We start from the raw sequence: 20,866 nt of genomic DNA, 5'->3' as shown, positions 1-20,866 counted from the left end.
TGATGCTAAATGTCTGCCAAGTACCAATTAAAGTGTGTTCGCTTATACTAAGTACCTCTTAAAGGAGTGTAAATATTTTAAAAGTACCACCTAATATGAGTAACCTGCTCCTTATGCTTTTAAGCGTTTTAAAAATCTGCCTAGTTTTATATATGTTTTACTGTTTACCAATAACCGGGATGAGTTCTATTTTACAGACTGCAGTGTACCTTGAATCTATCTGGGAGGAGGGGGGGGGGGAGCGAGGACTGATCAACTTGTAGTGATATAAAACAGTAAATTTAATCAGAGAAAGAGACACCTATCTGTAGTAACATATTACCAGGTATTTTAACAAATAGATATGGCAGTAAAACAGGAAGGAGCTGGGGGCTGCAGGTGAAGTCTCGGAGGGCCAAAGCTGGCCCCTAGGACTTCACTTGCCCATCACCTTGAGTCTAGAGTCTAAGGCAGCTGCACATAAAGATATTTTTTTGTTTCCAGATTAACAATCTGATGTCTTCAGAATGATAATTTAGACACACAGTATCAACACACACAGCAATGGGTAATATCTCATGCTATGGTCAAGATACACAGCGGCAATTTTACAAATGCATGAGGCAACATCATTAACATACTGTACACACTGAGTACTAGCTAGGTGTAAACATTTTATATTTATTTCAGATTTCTGTCCATTATGCACTGCAACATTTCTTTCATAAAGTTGTATACAGTAATATTATTAATAATAATATTCTTATGTTTACAAAGCACCAAATGATTCTGTGGCACCGAAAAAAAACATCCACATTGTATTCTAAAAACAAAATCACACAAGAGGGCGGAAAAGCCTCCTGAGTGCTTAATATAAACATATACATAAAATCATTTCAGTGTTGCATGACCACAGAAAAGCAGGAGCTCTATACTTCATTATTTTATGTATTTGTCACTTACGGTACCTCACTTATCAATAGCACATGGGACAAAAAGAGATATTGATTATCTTTCAAAATAATAGTATTTCCAATTGTGTGTGTGTGTGTGTATATATATATATATAATACATTTTATGATGAGGTAAGATTTCCATTCTTCATTTTAGTGTTGTAAATCTAATATACAGATTATGCCGTAGTATACTATATAGTCCTGCAGATTGTGGACTAAACAGGTTATATGTTAGTGTAAATTGAACAAAACAGGAAATTTAATTTTATATATAGATATAGATAGATATATATATATATATATATATATATATATATATATATATATATATATATATATATATATATATATATATATATATATATATAGATAGTAAAGGGGTATACGCTGCACGAAGTGTAATAAACAAGGTATATGTTGGTGAAAACAGAAAAGGGGACCTATGCTTTAGGGAATCTAATCAACATGTCCTGTGTTCCTGGAATAAAATACAGGAATTGTACACACAATATTTATACTAGGGGGTGGATCTTGCGGGAAGTAGAAGGAAGAGGGTACATGTTAGTGGAAATTGAATAAATTACAGGAAATAGTAAGAACATTATTTATATATATATATATATATATATTATGAGAAACTGAATAAAGGAGACATTCTCTACAGATAATTGACAATATATAATAAAATAAATTGAATTTAGTGGACTAAAGAAGTTATATGTTGATGGGAAGGGAATAAAGGGGCCTGGCATGTAGGAGAAGGAATATGGGATATATATTGGTAAACGCTGCATAAAGCGATGTCCAGCAGTAAATGAAATGTAAAGATTATACATTAGTGGCAGCAAGCTTATCCCAATATTGTGCACAAAATTCTTCTATTTATGTATATGCTGACACACAGTAATTTATATATTGTTTGTTTTAGAGCACGGGACTATCTTTTCTGTTCTTTTTAGTGGGAATGGAATAAATATGATTTTTTTTATATATATATATATATATATATATATATATATATATATATATATATATATAACTTTATTGTGTTATCACTATCATTTGGATCCACACAGACTGAGATCTCCCTTCTTTTCAGAGATGTGCAACAGATTATACCTTAGTATACTTTATAGTTGTATATAATGCTAATTTTATGTACTTTTCTTTTCTCTTTCAGGACTTCCCCATTTATTCCATGCTGTATGTATATTACTTTGTTCATTACGTTTAGTGTGACCCCTTCCTCTCCGGGGCACTCCCATGCCCGAGGATCGCGCTGTTACATTGTAGCTGTAATTATCCAGATCCACCTTAAGAAAGGCGCCAAGGCAGCTTCGCGCATGCGCAGTGGAAGGGATGGTACAGCGGCGACTTGCGGGATCTGACAGAGAAGTGACAGGAAGAGGTGGCCGCGGGGACGCGCGTGTGAGAGGAAGGGGGCGGGGTCAGGCGGGGGCGCGCTTCTCTTGGCAGAGAGAGAAACAAGTTACAGAGAGCGAAGAACCGGAATCACCGACACCAGGTACCGGGGAGAGACCGAGACCCGGGGCAGAGAGGCTGCAGCAGGGGGAGAGAGGTAAGGGGAGCAAGGCAGAGGGAGGCTGGTAGGGAGTGAGTGAGGGGTTAGCAGACAGTTGGGGGCACAGAGTGAGTGAGGGGCTTAGAATGGTGGTGGGGGTACAGAGAGTGAGTGAGGGGCTTAGCATGGTGGTGGGGGTACAGAGAGTGAGTGAGGGGCTTAGCATGGTGGTGGGGGTACAGAGAGTGAGTGAGGGGCTTAGCATGGTGGTGGGGGTACAGAGAGTGAGTGAGGGGCTTAGCATGGTGGTGGGGGTACAGAGAGTGAGTGAGGGGCTTAGCATGGTGGTGGGGGTACAGAGAGTGAGTGAGGGGCTTAGCATGGTGGTGGGGGTACAGAGAGTGAGTGAGGGGCTTAGCATGGTGGTGGGGGTACAGAGAGGGAGTGGTGTTTTGGAGAGAGTTGGGGGTACAGAGAGGGAGTGGGGTTGAGGAGAAAATTGGGGATACAGAGAGGGAGTGGGGTTTTGGAGAGAGTTGGGGGTACAGAGTGAGTGAAGGGTTTAGCATGGTGGTGGGGGTACAGAGAGTGAGTGAGGGGTTTAGTAGGGGGTACAGGGAGTGAGTAAGGGGTTTAGTAGAGAGTTGGGGGTACAGAGAGGGAGTGGGATTTTGGAGAGTTGGGGGTACAGAAAGGGAGTGGGGTTTTGGAGAGAGTTGGGGGTACAGAGAGGGGGTGGGGTTTTGGAGAGAGTTGGGGGTACAGAGAGGGGGTGGGGTTTTGGAGAGAGTTGGGGGTACAGAGAGGGGGTGGGGTTTTGGAGAGAGTTGGGGGTACAGAGAGGGGGTGGGGTTTTGGAGAGAGTTGGGGGTACAGAGAGGGGGTGGGGTTTTGGAGAGAGTTGGTGGTACAGAGAGGGGGTGGGGTTTTGGAGAGAGTTGGGGGTACAGAGAGGGGTGGGGTTTTGGAGAGAGTTGGGGGTACAGAGAGGGGGTGGGGTTTTGGAGAGAGTTGGGGGTACAGAGAGGTAGTGGGGTTTTGGAGAGAGTTGGGGGTACAGAGAGGGAGAGGGAGTGGGGTTTTGGAGAGAGCTGGGGGTACAGAGGAAGTGGGGTTTTAGAGAGAGTTGGGGGTACAAAGGAAGTGGGGTTTTGGAGAGAGTGGGGGGTAGAGAGAGGGAGTGAAGGGTTTAGGAGAGAGTTGAGGGTACGGAGAGGGAGTGGGGTTTTGTAGAGAGCTGGGGGTACAGAGAGGGAGTGGGGTTTTGGAGAGAGCTGGGGGTACAGAGAGGGAGTGGGGTTTTGGAGAGAGTTGGGGGTACAGAGAGGGAGAGGAAGTGGGGTTTTGGAGAGAGCTGGGGGTACAGAGAGGGAGAGGGAGTGGGGTTTTGGAGAGAGTTGGGGGTACAGAGAGGGGGTGGGGTTTTGGAGAGAGTTGAGGGTACGGAGAGGGAGAGGGAGTGGGGTTTTGGAGAGAGCTGGGGGTACAGAGGAAGTGGGGTTTTAGAGAGAGTTGGGGGTACAAAGGAAGTGGGGTTTTGGAGAGAGTGGGGGGTATAGAGAGGGAGTGAAGGGTTTAGGAGAGAGTTGAGGGTACGGAGAGGGAGTGGGGTTTTGGAGAGAGCTGGGGGTACAGAGAGGGAGTGGGGTTTTGGAGAGAGTTGGGGGTACAGAGAGGGAGAGGGAGTGGGGTTTTGGAGAGAGCTGGGGGTACGGAGAGGGAGTGGGGTTTTGGAGAGAGTTGGGGGTACAGAGAGGGGGTGGGGTTTTGGAGAGAGTTGGGGGTACAGAGAGGGGGTGGGGTTTTGGAGAGAGCTGGGGGTACAGAGAGGGGGTGGGGTTTTGGAGAGAGTTGGGGGTACAGAGAGGGGGTGGGGTTTTGGAGAGAGTTGGGGGTACAGAGAGGGAGTGGGGTTTTGGAGAGAGCTGGGGGTACAGAGGAAGTGAGGTTTTGGAGAGAGTGGGGGGTATAGAGAGGGAGTGAAGGGTTTAGGAGAGAGTTGAGGGTACGGAGAGGGAGTGGGGTTTTGGAGAGAGCTGGGGGTACAGAGAGGGAGTGGGGTTTTGGAGAGAGTTGGGGGTACAGAGAGGGAGAGGGAGTGGGGTTTTGGAGAGAGCTGGGGGTACAGAGAGGGAGAGGGAGTGGGGTTTTGGAGAGAGTTGGGGGTACAGAGAGGGAGAGGGGTTTTGGAGAGAGTTGGGGGTACAGAGAGGGGGTGGGGTTTTGGAGAGAGTTGGGGGTACAGAGAGGGGGTGGGGTTTTGGAGAGAGTTGGGGGTACAGAGAGGGGGTGGGGTTTTGGGGAGAGCTGGGGGTACAGAGAGGGGGTGGGGTTTTGGAGAGAGTTGGGGGTACAGAGAGGGGGTGGGGTTTTGGAGAGAGTTGGGGGTACAGAGAGGGAGAGGGAGTGGGGTTTTGGAGAGAGCTGGGGGTACAGAGAGGGAGTGGGGTTTTGGAGAGAGTTGGTGGTACAGAGAGGGGGTGGGGTTTTGGAGAGAGTTGGGGGTACAGAGAGGGGGTGGGGTTTTGGAGAGAGTTGGGGGTACAGAGAGGGGGTGGGGTTTTGGAGAGAGTTGGGGGTACAGAGAGGGGGTGGGGTTTTGGAGAGAGTTGGGGGTACAGAGAGGGGGTGGGGTTTTGGAGAGAGCTGGGGGTACGGAGAGGGAGAGGGAGTGGGGTTTTGGAGAGAGTTGGGGGTACAGAGAGGGGGTGGGGTTTTGGAGAGAGCTGGGGGTACAGAGAGGGGGTGGGGTTTTGGAGAGAGTTGGGGGTACAGAGAGGGGGTGGGGTTTTGGAGAGAGTTGGGGGTACAGAGAGGGGGTGGGGTTTTGGAGAGAGTTGGGGGTACAGAGAGGGAGTGGGGTTTTGGAGAGAGCTGGGGGTACAGAGAGGGAGAGGGAGTGGGGTTTTGGAGAGAGCTGGGGGTACAGAGAGGGAGAGGGAGTGGGGTTTTGGAGAGAGCTGGGGGTACAGAGGAAGTGGGGTTTTGGAGAGAGTGGGGGGTATAGAGAGGGAGTGAAGGGTTTAGGAGAGAGTTGAGGGTACGGAGAGGGAGTGGGGTTTTGGAGAGAGCTGGGGGTACAGAGGAAGTGGGGTTTTAGAGAGAGTTGGGGGTACAAAGGAAGTGGGGTTTTGGAGAGAGTGGGGGGTATAGAGAGGGAGTGAAAGGTTTAGGAGAGAGTTGAGGGTACAGATTGTAAATGAGGGGCTTAGTAGGGAGTGGGTACAGAGAGCGAGTGAGGGATTTAGTAGGGGGTACAGCGAAGGAGTGAAGGGATTAGTAGAGAGTTGGGGTACAGATTATGAGAGGGTTTAATAGGGAGGGGGATATACAGAGCGTGAGTGAGGGGTTTAGTAGGGGGTACAGAGAGGGAGTGAGGGGCTTAGAGAGTTGGGGTACAGATTATGAGATAAGGGTTTAGTAGGGAGTGGGGCATACAGAGTGAGTGAGGGGTTTAGTAGGGAGTGGGGCATACAGAGTGAGTGAGGGATTTAGTTGGGAGTGGGGTGTACAGAGAGCGAGTGAAGAGTTTAGTAGGGAGTTGGGTGTACCAAGAGTGGGGGGTACAGAGAGTGTATGAGGGCTTTACTAGGTAGTTGGGGTACAGGGAAAGAGAATGAGCGCAGAATTCAGTAGGGAGAAGTGTAGCGAATAAGAAAGAGGGGTGTAGTGCAGAGAGAGATGATTAATTGGAAGACATTACAGGGTGATGTAGAGACAGGGCAATAAGAAGGAAGAAGTTGGAAGTAGGTAGACAGAGTGAGGGATGTACCAGGGTTAGGAGATGGAGAGAACAAGGGGTATAATGATGAGACGCCACAGAGAAATATTGAGAGGTGACGTACGCAGAGGGGGACATGATGGTGACAGGATATAGGGAGGATTAGGTTGTGTGATTGGTGAGATGAACTTGAGGGCAGTGAAGTGTAAAGAGACTGAGTTTGGGGGAAGAGCATGTTACACTGACCACACATGTGGCAATCCGGTTTGCAAATCTCTAAGCAATTGCATCTTTGTCCATTTTGGTTACACTTGGGGAAATCAGATTTGCACTGATCAGGTCCTTCTGCAGGCCGGATAATTGAGGGGATCCCTGGGGTGCACAGCATTCTGGTCAGGTGACGATGGCACCCTCCTGCTGGTGCAGCAATCACGTGGCCAGATTGTCAGTGCTAAATGATGAAATTGCTTTGACCTGCTTTTGAGTTCAAGTCATATTACACTCATGCATCAAGTAAATTTAGTCTAAAATTACCAAGTTGGCCTAAAACAATTTGCAAAAGCTCAGTTCAAATGTGTACTTTTCCTTTAATGGTGGTGTTGAAGGGGATTTCTTGAACAGATAGAAACGCAGCTTTCTATAGTTGTAAAACACTTCTGCAGTGACTGCTGCCATTATATGGGAAACACTGTTTCTCTTACTCATAGTTGCATCAGCTGTGAAAATAATGCATATGTTATAGGTTACTTCGTTTTATATTTGAATTTTTTAGTACAATTATTAACTTTTTGCATGATTTGTGGCTCTTTGTACTGCTAACTTCATCAGATCTGAGCAACATTGTAATATGTCCAACATTAGCTCTTCATTCAGTTTTGCATAACTGGTCGTTAAGAACAGGCACCTATTATTTCCTCTAGTTAACGAGGCCTGTTTACATTTTCTACGAGCTAAGGTATAAATGATAATCCTATAATTAGTTGGTTTTTACTGATTGCAACTTAATATTTTATATGTAGATTGTGGCAATATCAACTAAGATGCAGTATGTTTACCGAGTAAGAAAACGGTGACAAGGTAGATGGTAGGGATAAGGGGATTAATGATATTCAAGCACAATACAGAACAAATATTTGAAATAAGTGCCGGCAGGCTGTGGCATCTGTCCAACCAGTTTCATTTATTTAGTAAGACAGACTCTGCCAGCCCCACATTCTTTTCAAGGCAGTGATAGTTGCTATATTGTGCAAGTAGCTAATTGCATTATTAAAGAGCAAGTAGATCCACATCAAATGCTGTCTATTGCTCAGCTAAATACTATGCATGAAAAACTGGAGTGTTTTTACTAAAGTAAATATGTCTGCCATATGGAGCTTCTTTAAAGTAGCAGGCAGAGTGTGACTGACAGCTTTGTAGACTTGCTCTGCAAAATTGCTCTGTGCACATAGGAGGATACATTCTCGGTGGCAGGGCCAATAATATCCTATCATAGCTAATGCCTTCACACTAAGCTTTTTGACCACAAATCCCATCAGGACACTGTCCTAAAGATGTGAGAGGAACGTTAACTGTCTGTAATGTAGTGCTGAGGTAATGCTTCTCTTTGTAAGAGCGCTGTAATGGAATGTCACGGCAACACTGCACAATGTGTTTTACCCTCATGGTTTATATCTGAAGATTTTAGTTTTGTGGTTTAGCGGCTCTTTTAAAGCTACACGGTTTTTATTGTAGGTACTGCATACCACTAGAGAAGTGATGTCAGACCTGGGTCCATCAAGTGTTAGTGTGACCTTGTTCTGGGGACCCTCCAAAGGAAGCAGTGTGTAATTGAATGCATTGCATATGTGATATTTAGGGGACCCCAAACAGCTTCTGGGACCCCATTTAGGTCTCAATTGACTAATAGAAAGCAGCCCCTTTTGCATCGCTTTGGGCGATGATGCATACATTGACAGATTAGTTATCAACATATTTTTTTGTCCGTTGTATCAACCACACCCTTTGTCATTTTTTTTTTATTTTAAATATGCATTAATTTGTGCCTATTTTGGGCTAAAAGGCACAACTACCATCCAAATTTGTACTTGCACAGCCAATTTACTGATGAGTGAGTCAGGAGTGTTAGTAGTGCATTTAAATTGCTCATTGCCTCCTCTGCTAAGAGTTTAAGGTGAAATGGGGTGGGGGGGGGGGGCTTCTGCTGTCACACAGGGAGTGATCATTCCACTGTTGCATCACTGTGTCCACACAAGAGCGATCGGGTACTGCGCACGCTCATGTTTTTGTGGCTGGAAAGAGCTGCCGTTCAACGTGCCTGTCTGAAACCACCCTAAAGTTTTTAACAGGGTTACCCTGTAAGAGTGTTTCTGTAGATATGTTTTGCTTGAAGAGTAATTCAAAGAAGAACACTGTGATATATATAATACATACTAATTTAAAAAGTTATCTCCTTTTGTGAATAATCTAACTTTGTTCTGACTTTTCGCTTTTTTTGTTGCTAAAGATTTGGGCCATATCCTGTTTTGCAGCACAGCAGGCTGAACACGGAAGCCTTTTAGTATGCTGGTTATATGTCGCTATTTGATATTGGCAATTATTGTGGGAAGATATTTTACTTTGGCAGGAGATTCCTAGTAACCACTAGGCTTGTTTGTCTGTTTGGACAAGAGTTGTGGGAGCATCTAGTACAAAAGCTCGATAGCGTGATGTTGATTTTTTTTTTTTGTTTTGTTTGTTTTTTTGTTCCCTAGAATAAATATAAAGCATAAGGGGAATCTAATATTCCCGGATAAATAAGTCCAGGATATGACTTGTGGAAGAATATGTCCTTCTAAGCTCTCCAGAGGCGTTGCTTTCTCATCATGGATACAGACACACAAGTCAGAACCCATATATGAGAGTATTTTTAGGGATTGGTAACATCACTGAAGCCTTAGGCACTTAGGAAAATTGAATTATGATGTTGGTAGGGATGGTCAGAGCGATCATTGCGGGCTCTGTTCATCCCGAATATTATGTGGATAGCGGCAAACTTGGGACTCCGCTACGAAGGGGTACCTTGTTACTTGTGGATGGGTACCTATACTGTTGGATACACAGTGCTGCAGCAAGACTGATTAGATTAATTGTTGATTTTCAAAGATAAGCAGCAAAAAATAAGTAAGGATTTGCAAGTATTCCAAAAAAGAGTTTATATTGTGAAAATAAGCCGTAGATATCCTCTTAAGTGGTACAGGCATTTAGGATGTTGGAAATTTGGAAATATAACAGCTTTTAATATCAAATTTTCTGTGCTTCGTTTTAGGGGTTGATTTATCAAACCTTCTAAAAAGGGAATAGTGGAGGTGTTTCCGATAGCAGCCAATCAGATTCTAGCTATCAATGTCTAATTATGTGGATTTCCAAAATTAAAGGGCATGCCCACTTTTGTACATTTTGTTTTGAATATGCAGTGCACCCCCCTATACTTGTATATCAGTATATGGGCTGCCTTCTGCTGCCCTGGAGTAAGCCCTGAATAAATCGTTTAACCACACAGTAGTGTTTGTTGCATAGGGCGGATTTTCTGTCCGCCGTGGTCCATACTTTTGGACCTGCTCATCCCACTGCGTCATTTTGCAGATAAATTATATTTGTAAATCCTAGTACTGATCATTGGCACAGCTGGAATTTTTAAAGGACCTTTCCAGTTTTATGGACATGTTTTTTTAAAAATTCTTAATAAAATCACTTAAGAGATCTACAGGGTCTACTTTGAAAAATTATCCCCTACAAAATTTCACCAATGCTTAGGTACTCTCTATGCATGCTACCCCCACCAACTGAATCATCGGCAGATTTGTATGCCACAGCACAAAAACCGTTAATTGCTTTTGTAGAATTCAGACCTGCTGGTGATAACGTTACGGTGGGATTTTAGGATAAAAGTTAATTCTTCAAATCCGAGTTTTTATAAGTATGAAATAATTGAAATTACAAGTTTAGCACAGAAATGACTGTAGCTCAGTTTTTTATACCCATATACATTAGAACATGCAAAATCTACAGCTATGCAAATCTATCTTAAAGTAGACTTGCTTGATTCTGCCTGACCTGTTTTTCAATGTAAATTTGATTATGCAAAATCCTGGTGATAAATCACCTTTAAGATCTTTCTAAAAGGAGATATTGGCTGTATCCTATAATAAGCCTTCTCAGGTGTAATAATAGAATACAATTGTTGTTCTAAGCCTTCTTTAGTATCTCCTAACCGCATCCAGAACTCAAGGGCTGATTTATCCAGCCGTTTACCTGACATTTTCGTCTGGAAACCAGGGAGGTGTGAGTGGTATTGCAGTTTGTGATTGGCCCTCTAGCCAGCAGAACCACCCCTCTCCTCCCCACCTATCCACTTCTTGAATGTGACAATTTAAAGACACAATTGCTAGTGTAGCCATAATTTAACAAGTGATCATTTATTGTTACAATACTACATGGGTCCTATTCAACTTACAGAAAGCTAAAAAAAATAATAATGCTTCTTCTTTTGGGAGTGCTACCATTGTGGAGACATGGTGCCATAAACACTGAATCCAGCCATGGTGGACAGTATGGCATTTCTCTTGCCGGTTACTTATGAAAATTGCTGAAACTACAAAGAATAAAAGAAATATAAATATGTTCTTCAATAACGTAAACAGTTTTTTATTTTTTAAGAGTAAACAAATAAAAATGACAAACCTAGATTTTTAATAGTGGAACAATATTAAATGTTAAAATATAAATGTATTCTGAAAGGCAATCAATTTGAATGTTATGGACTGCAGTAAGCGAGAGAAAGGAAGAAATATCTGTCAGAAGTCATTGAAGAGGTCAGATATGAAAAAGAGAGGGGAGAAATCAAAGATAATCAGAATAGAAATGTGAACATTCTGGTAATAGGTGTGACGCATGCAGCAAATATCTATGGTGTAGCAATAGGGAAATAACAGTTGTTGAATAGGTGGAATAAATGTTCATGGTGTGGCTGAATAATAGTATGATTACACAAGGTTGGCAAACAGGTATTACATGTACCTATGGGCAGCACAGTGGTTAGCACTGCTGTCTCTGGGGTCTTGAGTTTGATTCCCGACCAGCGCCCTGTCTGGGTACGTTCTCCCCGTGTTTGTTTGGGTTCCCTCCCAGAGTCCAAAAAAACCATTCTGGTAGATTAATTGGCTTCTGTAGATGAACTATAAACTCCAAAGTACAGCGCTGTGTAATATGATTAGTGCTATATAAATTTAATAGCTTACCAGCCGATAGACACATCTGTTTCCTGGGCCAATTGCATGAAAACCCCCATATAGCTTATTCGTGATGCCCCCGGGTATTTTCATTACTCACACATATGTGCATTGGAGATCTAAATATTGTGATGTGAATGATAAGTGGTTGACTGGTAGATGCAGATTTACTAATGCACTTAGCTGTAATGGGTGGTGATGGGTGTTAGAACACAGTGTCCTTCACCTAGCGAACTGGAAATAGTAACAGTAATCTGTTTGCTTCTGTGGAGTGCTGTAAGGTGTCCCTTGATGTTTTGTAATGTGACTGGCGTGGTATTGCATCGGTGGGATGCGCAACAATGTTGGGGATGAGGAGTAGGGTAGCGGATATGTGGGATGTGCGACTATAGTAGTTGAAATGGATTGCAACGCGTTTCACCTTTTTGCTTATTAGTTATGGTTTAAACTACTTCTGCTATGGTGTCACTGACTTATGCAAACAGTAGAGGTCATATCATGGATTCCCCAGTTGGTTAGTTTGCAAGAAGGACAAAGATGGCAAAGTACTGCCAAAATTGCTCTATGGCGACTAGCGGATTACTTTAATTGTAGATGTCCCAGTCCATCAATTTAGAATGAGCTATATTTGTCTTATGTAGCGTGGTCACAAAGTGGTGATCTGATAAAGCTACAGCACCAAGTTTGTATAGTTAATGGTATCACGACATGTTTCGGAACAATGTAACCTTTTCCAACCCCCTCCCCATAATGTTGCTTTTTTATTTGTATAATAATCAGAATGCATACACATAGCATTGCACTACCTCGCTTGTCTGCTCCTTAGTGCTTATATTATTTCTATACACATTTGTATTCATATAAATTGCTGCTTTACAATATACAGTACAAATCATTTTATTTATTTTCATTGCCCTTGTGATATAAATATCTTTCTTTCAAGGCATTACAGCCTTTTGTGTATTTGTATGGTGATATTTGTGGTTGACATTCTTTGTAGCAGTAGTTAAATTGTCTTTTTCGGTTTTTTTTTGTATCTTGTTTCCAGAACTCATCGTTGTCGAATAAAAGGATTATACCTGAAAAGACCCATGTGGATATGATTTGGATGTAATGATTCTGGTGGCGTTCTTTCATGACCATTAAACAGAGATTTCTGTAAGTAAATCTTTAGTTATCACTGTGTTAGCTCTGTCACCCCAAAAATTGCCAGCGTGACTCTTGTTGGCCCCAGTGTGGGTGTATTTGGACTCTCATGTGAGAAATTGTGTCTCTGTTGACCTGTGGACATTATAGTGAGAATTAGAAATTTTTTTTTTTTTCCCCCCTAATTGTGTTCTAGTGGTAAACTGGGCTGGTTCGCCATCCTCTCGTTGTCTCAACAGCTCTGGTTGAATAGACAATGATTCGAGCTCGCTGTCATATTTTTCTGAATGTCTGTCCCACATTCCTGGGCACTAACTTGTGAATAAGAGCCTCGCAATGTAGCATACTTTAACAAAAAAAAAAAATGATTGACACAATTAATTGCTGTTTATACAAGGAACAGCGCCCCCTCACTGTGATAGCTGCTCATTACAGTTCCCAGCATTTTAGAAGATGACTCGCTTGCACCCATGGCGATTGTAAAAATAAAAAATCGTCTTCATCTTTCAAACTTGGTTTAAAAGGTTTAAGGACTCGCACCCTCTGGCGTTTCTTCCACGTGTTTTTCAGTATTATAATTGCTTGTAAAATGTAATTGCGTTTGACACTAGAAACGCATTGCAGAGGCCTAGAGTGAGCACCGAATGTTAGTAAAAAATTTAGAAAATCTAGAAAACAAAACTGTAATTGTGAAGTATTTTTATTACATCAGATAATATCTTTTTGTATGTTGTTTTGCTTAACTGTATTTTAACTGTAGTTGCAGTTATTTTATATCGCTTTATGTGGAAACCAGTTAGGCCTCAAATGTTTTTTTGTTTTTTTGCTTGTAATGAGTAATTTGAAAGGTGAGATTACAGATGGATAGCATTCTGTTTTAAGTGTTAAAATTGTTTGCAAATAACAGAATCATTGTGTTCTCAATCCTGCCTCTCTTCTGTAATCACAGAAGGGGGGCGGTCTACGGAATCCCCCTCTTCTTGTTTACATTTGAGTGCATCTATAACAGACGTAGGCGGTCGCTATTGAGTCTATCATCTAGTTGAGAAAGCACCAACGTGTTCCAAGTAACTGCACAACGTAGGAATTGGATACAAACCTACAATGAGGCTTCATAGTTCGATTCAGTAATAAGCATTTATGGGAAATCAGATGCAGACAGATTATTCCCCAGAGTTAAGGGAAATATCCTTCACAGAGAATAGGAGGAAAGCTACTGAGACAAAGTACTTTACAGTCAAGGTTTATTGTAAGTGGTGAGTGCCGTGGATGCGTCCACTTCTCCTCGCCTTGGATTAAATTTGTAATCGTCTGCCTGCAGGAAGCCTGCCCTGTTCAGAATCATCTGTGACTTCCGAAAATCAAATTCCCTCTTGCTGTAAATAGTCTCCTAATCTGCCATTCCTTCCTGTCCAGAAGATCGTACACCGTGGACTCTCTTGGTTGTTTAGAGAGTGATCTGTAACCTGTGTTGCACTTCTCAGAATAACACTGGTGCTGATGGGAAATTCAAACAGTCATTGCAACCGGGAACAAGTAATTTCTTGTACTGCGATATTGACTAGAGGCATTCAAGTGTAGCACAAGAATGCTGAATCAAGGCATTAGATCAAGCCCCAAAAGTCTTCCCTTCCCAGGATGTAACGTTCAATTATGATCATTTTTAGAGAAGAGGAGTCGTCGTCCTTTTTTTTGTTTTGTTTGGGTTTTTTATATGAACATTGACTGGTGCAAAACTGCATTAAGCAAACAATCAGCATTTTTTGTGTGGAAGTTACTCAATGCTTGGTTTTAAAGGTGTGCGGATTGGTGCAATGTTGTTGAATAACCCCCCCCCCCCCCCCCACAAATGATTGCTGACTATACAATGTTGATGGGGTCTTGTGGAGAATCCAGTTGGTCAGTAGCATTGATCTGTCAGTGTGTTTGATATTTGGCTTCCTGCGGTACAGACTTCCACGTGATTTTTAGTTGATCAAGTTGACCGCTGAGCACCTAATTCTGCACCTCCATGTAAGTGTCCAGATCGCTCACCACTAAAAGCTACATATTTTGTACAGTATTACTGCTCTTGTTGTATTAAGTAACAGAGTTATAGATCATACGTGATTGTAAGGTAAAGTTTCTTAATAGACTGATTTGTTGTCCTACAAGAAACCAGCTCCTCATCACAGGTTTAGCTGCTGTATATCTGGACAGCTTTACAGTAATTCACTTTCTTTTTCTTTTTTTAATAGTGTTTTTTTAACCAGTGTTTTCTGTCGTTCACTTGGGCTCCTTGTGCCTCTGTCCTTCCCATCAGACTGATACTTCCACACCTGCTGCGTCGTACACAGCCCCCACCTCTTTGTCGTACAGAGGTGGATGATTGTATTGTTCCTAGGGAATGGTGTGGCTAATACAAAGTTAATCATGTGTAACACACAGGGATCTGCCACCTTTCACAAATACTTTGTCAATAGAGAAGCAACTGCTACGGTTCTTCCTAGTAATGCTGTGTACTGTACATACAGAGAGTATGTAACTAAGGCTGGGGGTACACACTACAGAACATTTCTCCCAATGTGATATCATTAATGATTTTACCAACGACTGAAAGTCCCGATCAGCAGCTGATTCCTTCGTACACACTATACATGTTTTTACACTATTTATCTTCCGATCTGTGCTCTTCATCTGTCATAACCATCAGCAGAAAAGATCATAACTCTGCACACTACATAGAGATCTATGGCCTCTGCTGGTTGTTCATTGGCTGCTATCAAATTGACCCTAGTCTCTCTCTCTCTGTCTGTGTGTGTGTGTGTGTGTGTTAGGGAATTTAGACTGTAAGCTCCAATGGGGCAGGGACTGATGTGAGTGAGTTCTCTGTACAGCGCTGCGGAATCAGTGGCGCTATATAAATAGCTGATGATGATATATGATCTGTGGAAAAGTGCAAGCACCTGGCAGTATGGAGATATTTTACTAATTATGGACACAGTTGAGTGAATATGGCTCATCACAACTGTTTTCTGGCCCCCATCTTGTCCGAGAATAAATGTACCCTACTTCATGAGGTCTGTTGTCAGAGAAACGTCAATAATAATGGGTATTATTACAAATGTGAGAAAGGCAAGTCAGATGCTTGGTTACATAGGGAGAGGAATCAGTAGCAGAAAGAAAGAAGTAATAATACCACTGTGTAGGTCATTGGTACGGCCTCATCTAGAATACTGTGGTCAGTTCTGGAGGCCGTATCTCCAGAAGGATATAAATACATTACAGACTGTACAAAGATGGGCAACTAAAATGGTGCATGGCCTACAGCACAAAACTTACCCGGAAAGACTAAAAGATTTTATTATGTATAGTTTGTAGAGGAGAAGGGAACGGGGACATGATAGAAACTTTCAATTATATAAGGGGTTTTAAGGAGGGAAACATTCTACAAAGGAAGAGAAGTATTAGAACACGAGGACATGTACTGACACTGGGGGGAAGTAGGTTCAGAGGAAATGTGAGGAAAACTAGTTCACAGAAAGGGTAGTGGATAAGTGGAATAGACTCCCATCAGAGGTGGTAGAGGATAATACAGTAGAACAATTTAAACATGCCTGGGATAGACATAAGGATATCCTTACAAAGAACTAAGGATCAAATAGGGTTTGCAGTTACCATAGGTTAAAAAATGGCCAGACTACATGGGCCAAGCGGTTGTTATCTGACGTCAAATTCTATGTTTCTGTGTAATGTCTATATTTAATTTTTTTTAACAAATTAAATTTTTATTGAAATTTTTGGGAGCAAAATAAGAAAGCTACATAATACACGATGCCAGGATATGTTACTGTGCCAAGGCTGAAGGGATGATTATTTTTTACTTTACTGTAAATGTTATGGTAGCCTATAAGAACAATCTTGAAATTGCTTAGGATAAACTGAGTAATAATTACATAAGTGTCACCCATTTTCTTGCAGTACAGATCTATTCCCTGAAATACATTACGTAATCTCTTTGTAAACACTAGAGGAACATATAGTAAATCTTGTCCCTTTTTATGGAGAGTGTTGGCCATTTTCTTGTAGTACAGTAGGCTCTGCAGAGATGCAGGAGTTGAGTCTACCTGCCCGACAGTCTGGCAGATCTCCCAGTATTCTGGGAGAGAAGGCAGTGATGCTTTACAGTGTATTTAAAGAGCAGCTGGTTCTATGGGCTGTGGGCTGGGTTCACTCCAGTCTGACAGTCTGTGTCGTAACAAAATAACAGTCAAACTTCCAGGCCAGGAATAATACAAGTATGTAAAAATTACTTTTTTTTCTATTTTGCTGTAATAAAACATTAATTACTGAACCCTTTTGATACAGCGAACATGGCTGGGAAAAAATAAAGTGTCAATTCTGAGAAGTTGTAAACATGGGTAATATAACATAGATTGTCTGTTACTTGTAATCTGAAATACAGTTTTATTTAAAATTTTATATAAAAACTGGATTTGAAATGGTTGGTCTCTGTGATATATGTTAGGTTACATTTTATATGATTTAAAGCTGTATTCCCCCATAGGCATTTATTTTATTATTATTGTTTGGTTTTAAAAGTTTTGTGACATTTATAACATGAAGCTGGTTTTTCCAAAATGTCCTCTTATAACAGTCTTGTCTCTCTCTACATCACTCTGTGGTAGTCTATTTATAGGTTTGCCACTTCAAGAGAGTGTGTCTTGGTTTCGGCTCTGAAGCCCATTCATAAGGAGAGTGTAACTTAATCTGAGTGAGTCAGAGCCAGTCAGTCGGGAAGCTCCTCAGTGGTTGTGGGGAAGGGGGGCCGTAGACAAAAGAGGGACGTTCAAAAACTCACAACATCAGTGAGTGTGTATACATGGTAATTGTATGACTCAGTAAACTATAAAACATTGATAGCAACTGTAAGTAAAACAAAAATACAAATGAACTGCACTGTATGTCTCCTTTCAGATTACCAAAGTGATTTTATGTTTGAAACAAAACCAGAACTTGTCATGGGGATTACAGCTTTAATTAAAATGAAACTGACTAAATGATCTCAAAGACAAAATGGTTTGACGGAAGAATGTGAACTGCTCTGTTACAATAATAATACAGAGACTGTGGGTCATTATCCTGCTGCTAACAGCTGCTGTCTACCATACAACAGCAACTTAAAGCGCACTACACTCAGTCTGATTAGCCAGAAATTAATACACTTTGTTACGTTCCAAAACAGCTTGCAATTTTCCAGTTTAAGATCAGTGCCCTCTGAACCACATGTAGCTTATTCAGCATCTAGTTGAAAGCTAGTTCCTGTCCAGAAAAGTGTCTGGTTAAACGGCCACTTCAATAGAACACGGATTGGAAAAAGGAATAAACGATGCTCTTTCCTGCAGTATCCTTCTGTGGAGACTTTCAGAGAATGTTTCAGATCTGAGGTAGGTCTTTAAACCGTGGCTGTGGACTTTGCGGGTTCTTCTGGTGTAAGTCTAATACACAATCTTCACAATGATCCTGCTCACCCAAGAGGCTGCAGCTGTAACAGAGTGCCAGTTTGTGCTGTGTGTTAAATGACTTTAAATTTCATTGTATCAATATGATTTCATCGGAGGAAAAATTTCAACAGTAACAAGTTTTTCTGTCCATCGGCTTCTTTTAAAAGTCTGCCCTCTAGAATTAATTACTCCACCGGGTGTATAGTTTTCCTGATGGGCTTGTTTTTAAGGAGTTGCCCCTTTTAGTGCTGATATTATAAAACTTTTCCATTTCCGATAAAAAATTCATACACTTATACACTATTAAAAAGCTTTCCATGAACTCATAAACTAGTACAAATGCAAATATATTAGTATTGATTTATCTGTAACTTATAAAGTAAATATCCGTTCAAATGTTATCACAAATGAATATGCAATTTAAATATCACAAAATATTTGTACCAAAAAATCACATGTCATTAAATGAAAAATACACAAAAAAACAACAATAGTTTTCCATATCTGTATCTAAAAGAGAAGGCAGTCTCTAAAATTTAAAACACAACCAGACAATGTGAGCTCCTCTTATGACACTTTTATATCCGCAGCTTTAAACAAGCAGAATAGTAATTTTGTGTAATAGATATACAAGAAGGTATATGGAATAGGTCTTCATCTTCCGTATAGAATAGCTATCGATCTGTCTCTCGATAGATAGATAGATAGATATAGTTATCTTATATTATTTTCTTCTTTAATAGTTTTATTAGAGTATATAAATATGTACACGTACCATTCAACAATTTTAGTTTATTCACAGATGTCTTTCGCTTCCAGTTAATGCCAATACTAATATTTCTGTGTCATTTGAAGATGATATATCATAATATTTATATTTTGGTATGGAGTCAGTAATCAAATACATTCTTTCTAAACGTTTTAGGTCCATATATTTTGTTTTGTACTCTTAAAGAAAAATACTTTTATTTTTTATTATTTATCATGAGTATTTGTATATGATTGAATTTTTTAAAAATATTTTTGTAGAATTTAGTTTTTCAATTATTAATATAATTCATATTCCTTGCTTTCCTTGTATATATAACTGATATTGTGCAGTAAACATTTTAACCTCACCAATCAGTTTTTTTTTTTTTTTGTTTTTAAAGGGGAAAATTTATTTTCTAATTCTTCTATTTCCAATTATCGAGAGAGTATTTCAATTAGCTCTAATGGACTTGATGTATTCTATTGGTGCATTCAAATAACCTCTAGTCTGCTGAGGTTTTTTTGTATCTATTACCTCCTCTTAGTGTATTTTTACCATGCTTAACACCAAAAAACGATCGATTACTAATGTCCGTTTTATGGTGTGTGGTGAAATGATGGGAAACTCTATGATTTCCTTCTTTCTTTAAGATATTGCGCCTTTGTTCCATAAATCTGAATTTTAACGTTCTTGTAGTCCTACCAACGTATATCGGATTACAACTGCATTTCAAAATGTAGACATTGCAGTTGATAAATCCTCAGACTTTGTAACTCTTGCCTGCATGTATAAATGTTATTTATTCGCCATATGGGTACATGTACTACAACTAAATCGCTCACATTTGAAGCAAAGTATAAATTTTTCTTTTAGGAGTCCAATCTGATTTATTAGCCTGCCTCTGATTTGCATCCTTGATTACATTTTAACAGGCTTGGTGCTAGCATGTCTTAAGTTTTCCATTTCTTAAAAACAATCTTTTGGTGGTAAAAATTGGATTTTGTCTGAGGATGGGATAATATTTCTTAATTACCCACTTCATCTCACCTGACGTTTTATTATATTTGGAAATCATCATCATCAGCTATTTATATAGCGCCACTAATTCCGCAGCGCTGTACAGAGAACTCATTCACATCAGTCCCTGCCCCATTGGAGCTTACAGTCTAAATAACTTAACATACACAGACAGAGAGACTACGGTCAATTTGTTAGCAGCCAATGAACCTACCAGTATGTTTTTGGAGTGTGGGAGGAAACCGGAGCACTCGGAGGAAACCCACACAAACGCAGGAAGAACATATAAACTCCATACAGATAAAGCCATGGTCGGGAAATGTATTCATGACCCCAGTGCTGTGAGGCAGAAGTGCTAACCACTGAGCCACCGTGCTGCCCACTGAAATGAAAGCTATGTTAGAAGAATTGAAATTGTCTTTAAATATTATATTGGGGTCTGACTTATCTGTTGAATCTGTGTAAAGGGGAGACTTCTGCTAAGAGGAGTGTTCCACAATGGGAACATTTAGTGTTTGACAAAAGCAAATTGAACAATTGGGTATTTAAGAACTCTGCATGTTTTGAGAATGATCTGGAGTAATTTCGATCATGGTGATCTATGGGGGAAGGGGGGTACTTACCGCATAAAGATTGAAGATTGAGTGTATAATTGACCTTGTGCAACTGATTGTATCATCGGGTGGATTCCGAAACCTTTTAATAAATTTAAACTTTCATTGTAATAATTTCAGTATTTGTTGGTAGCTGAGTTTTGTTTGTTTTTTGTTTGCGGGGTGAGATTCAAATCTAATACCTCCGGATTCATCTGCATTCATTTTGAAGTTAGATGTTTCACTGTAAGATCAGATTTCTCTGAGTTCATGAGCTCCTTTATTCCTTGGGGAATCCCCTAGTTCTAATACGTAAGAAGAAAATGCATCTTAGTGTAATATTCATAGTTCCAGCAAAATTTCAATGTGGGCTGAAATGGCCAAATCTAATTGTTCAGTGAAACTAACTTTCTATCATTTATATTTTCAA

General features: G+C 40.8%; 1 protein-coding gene across 5 annotated transcripts in view; it reads left to right on the top strand.

Moving 5' to 3' along the window:
• Nucleotides 1-2,366: 2,366 nt before the first annotated feature.
• Nucleotides 2,367-20,866, top strand: part of JAK1 (Janus kinase 1) — a 342,069-nt gene continuing 323,569 nt past the window's right edge. For 2 of the 5 annotated variants that reach the window (XR_012678450.1, XM_075181825.1), the window contains exons 1-2: nt 2,401-2,515; nt 12,495-12,604. The gene's annotated coding sequence lies outside the window, so the exon portion shown is untranslated. Of the gene's footprint in view, nt 2,516-12,494; nt 12,605-20,866 lie in introns of all 5 variants that reach the window. The other 3 variants (XR_012678451.1, XR_012678453.1, XR_012678452.1) reach the window with 3 other exon arrangements.

The sequence above is a fragment of the Mixophyes fleayi genome, chromosome 8, assembly GCF_038048845.1.
Source record: "Mixophyes fleayi isolate aMixFle1 chromosome 8, aMixFle1.hap1, whole genome shotgun sequence".
Lineage (NCBI taxonomy): Eukaryota > Metazoa > Chordata > Amphibia > Anura > Limnodynastidae > Mixophyes > Mixophyes fleayi.
This window is presented reverse-complemented; position numbering and strand designations above follow the sequence as displayed.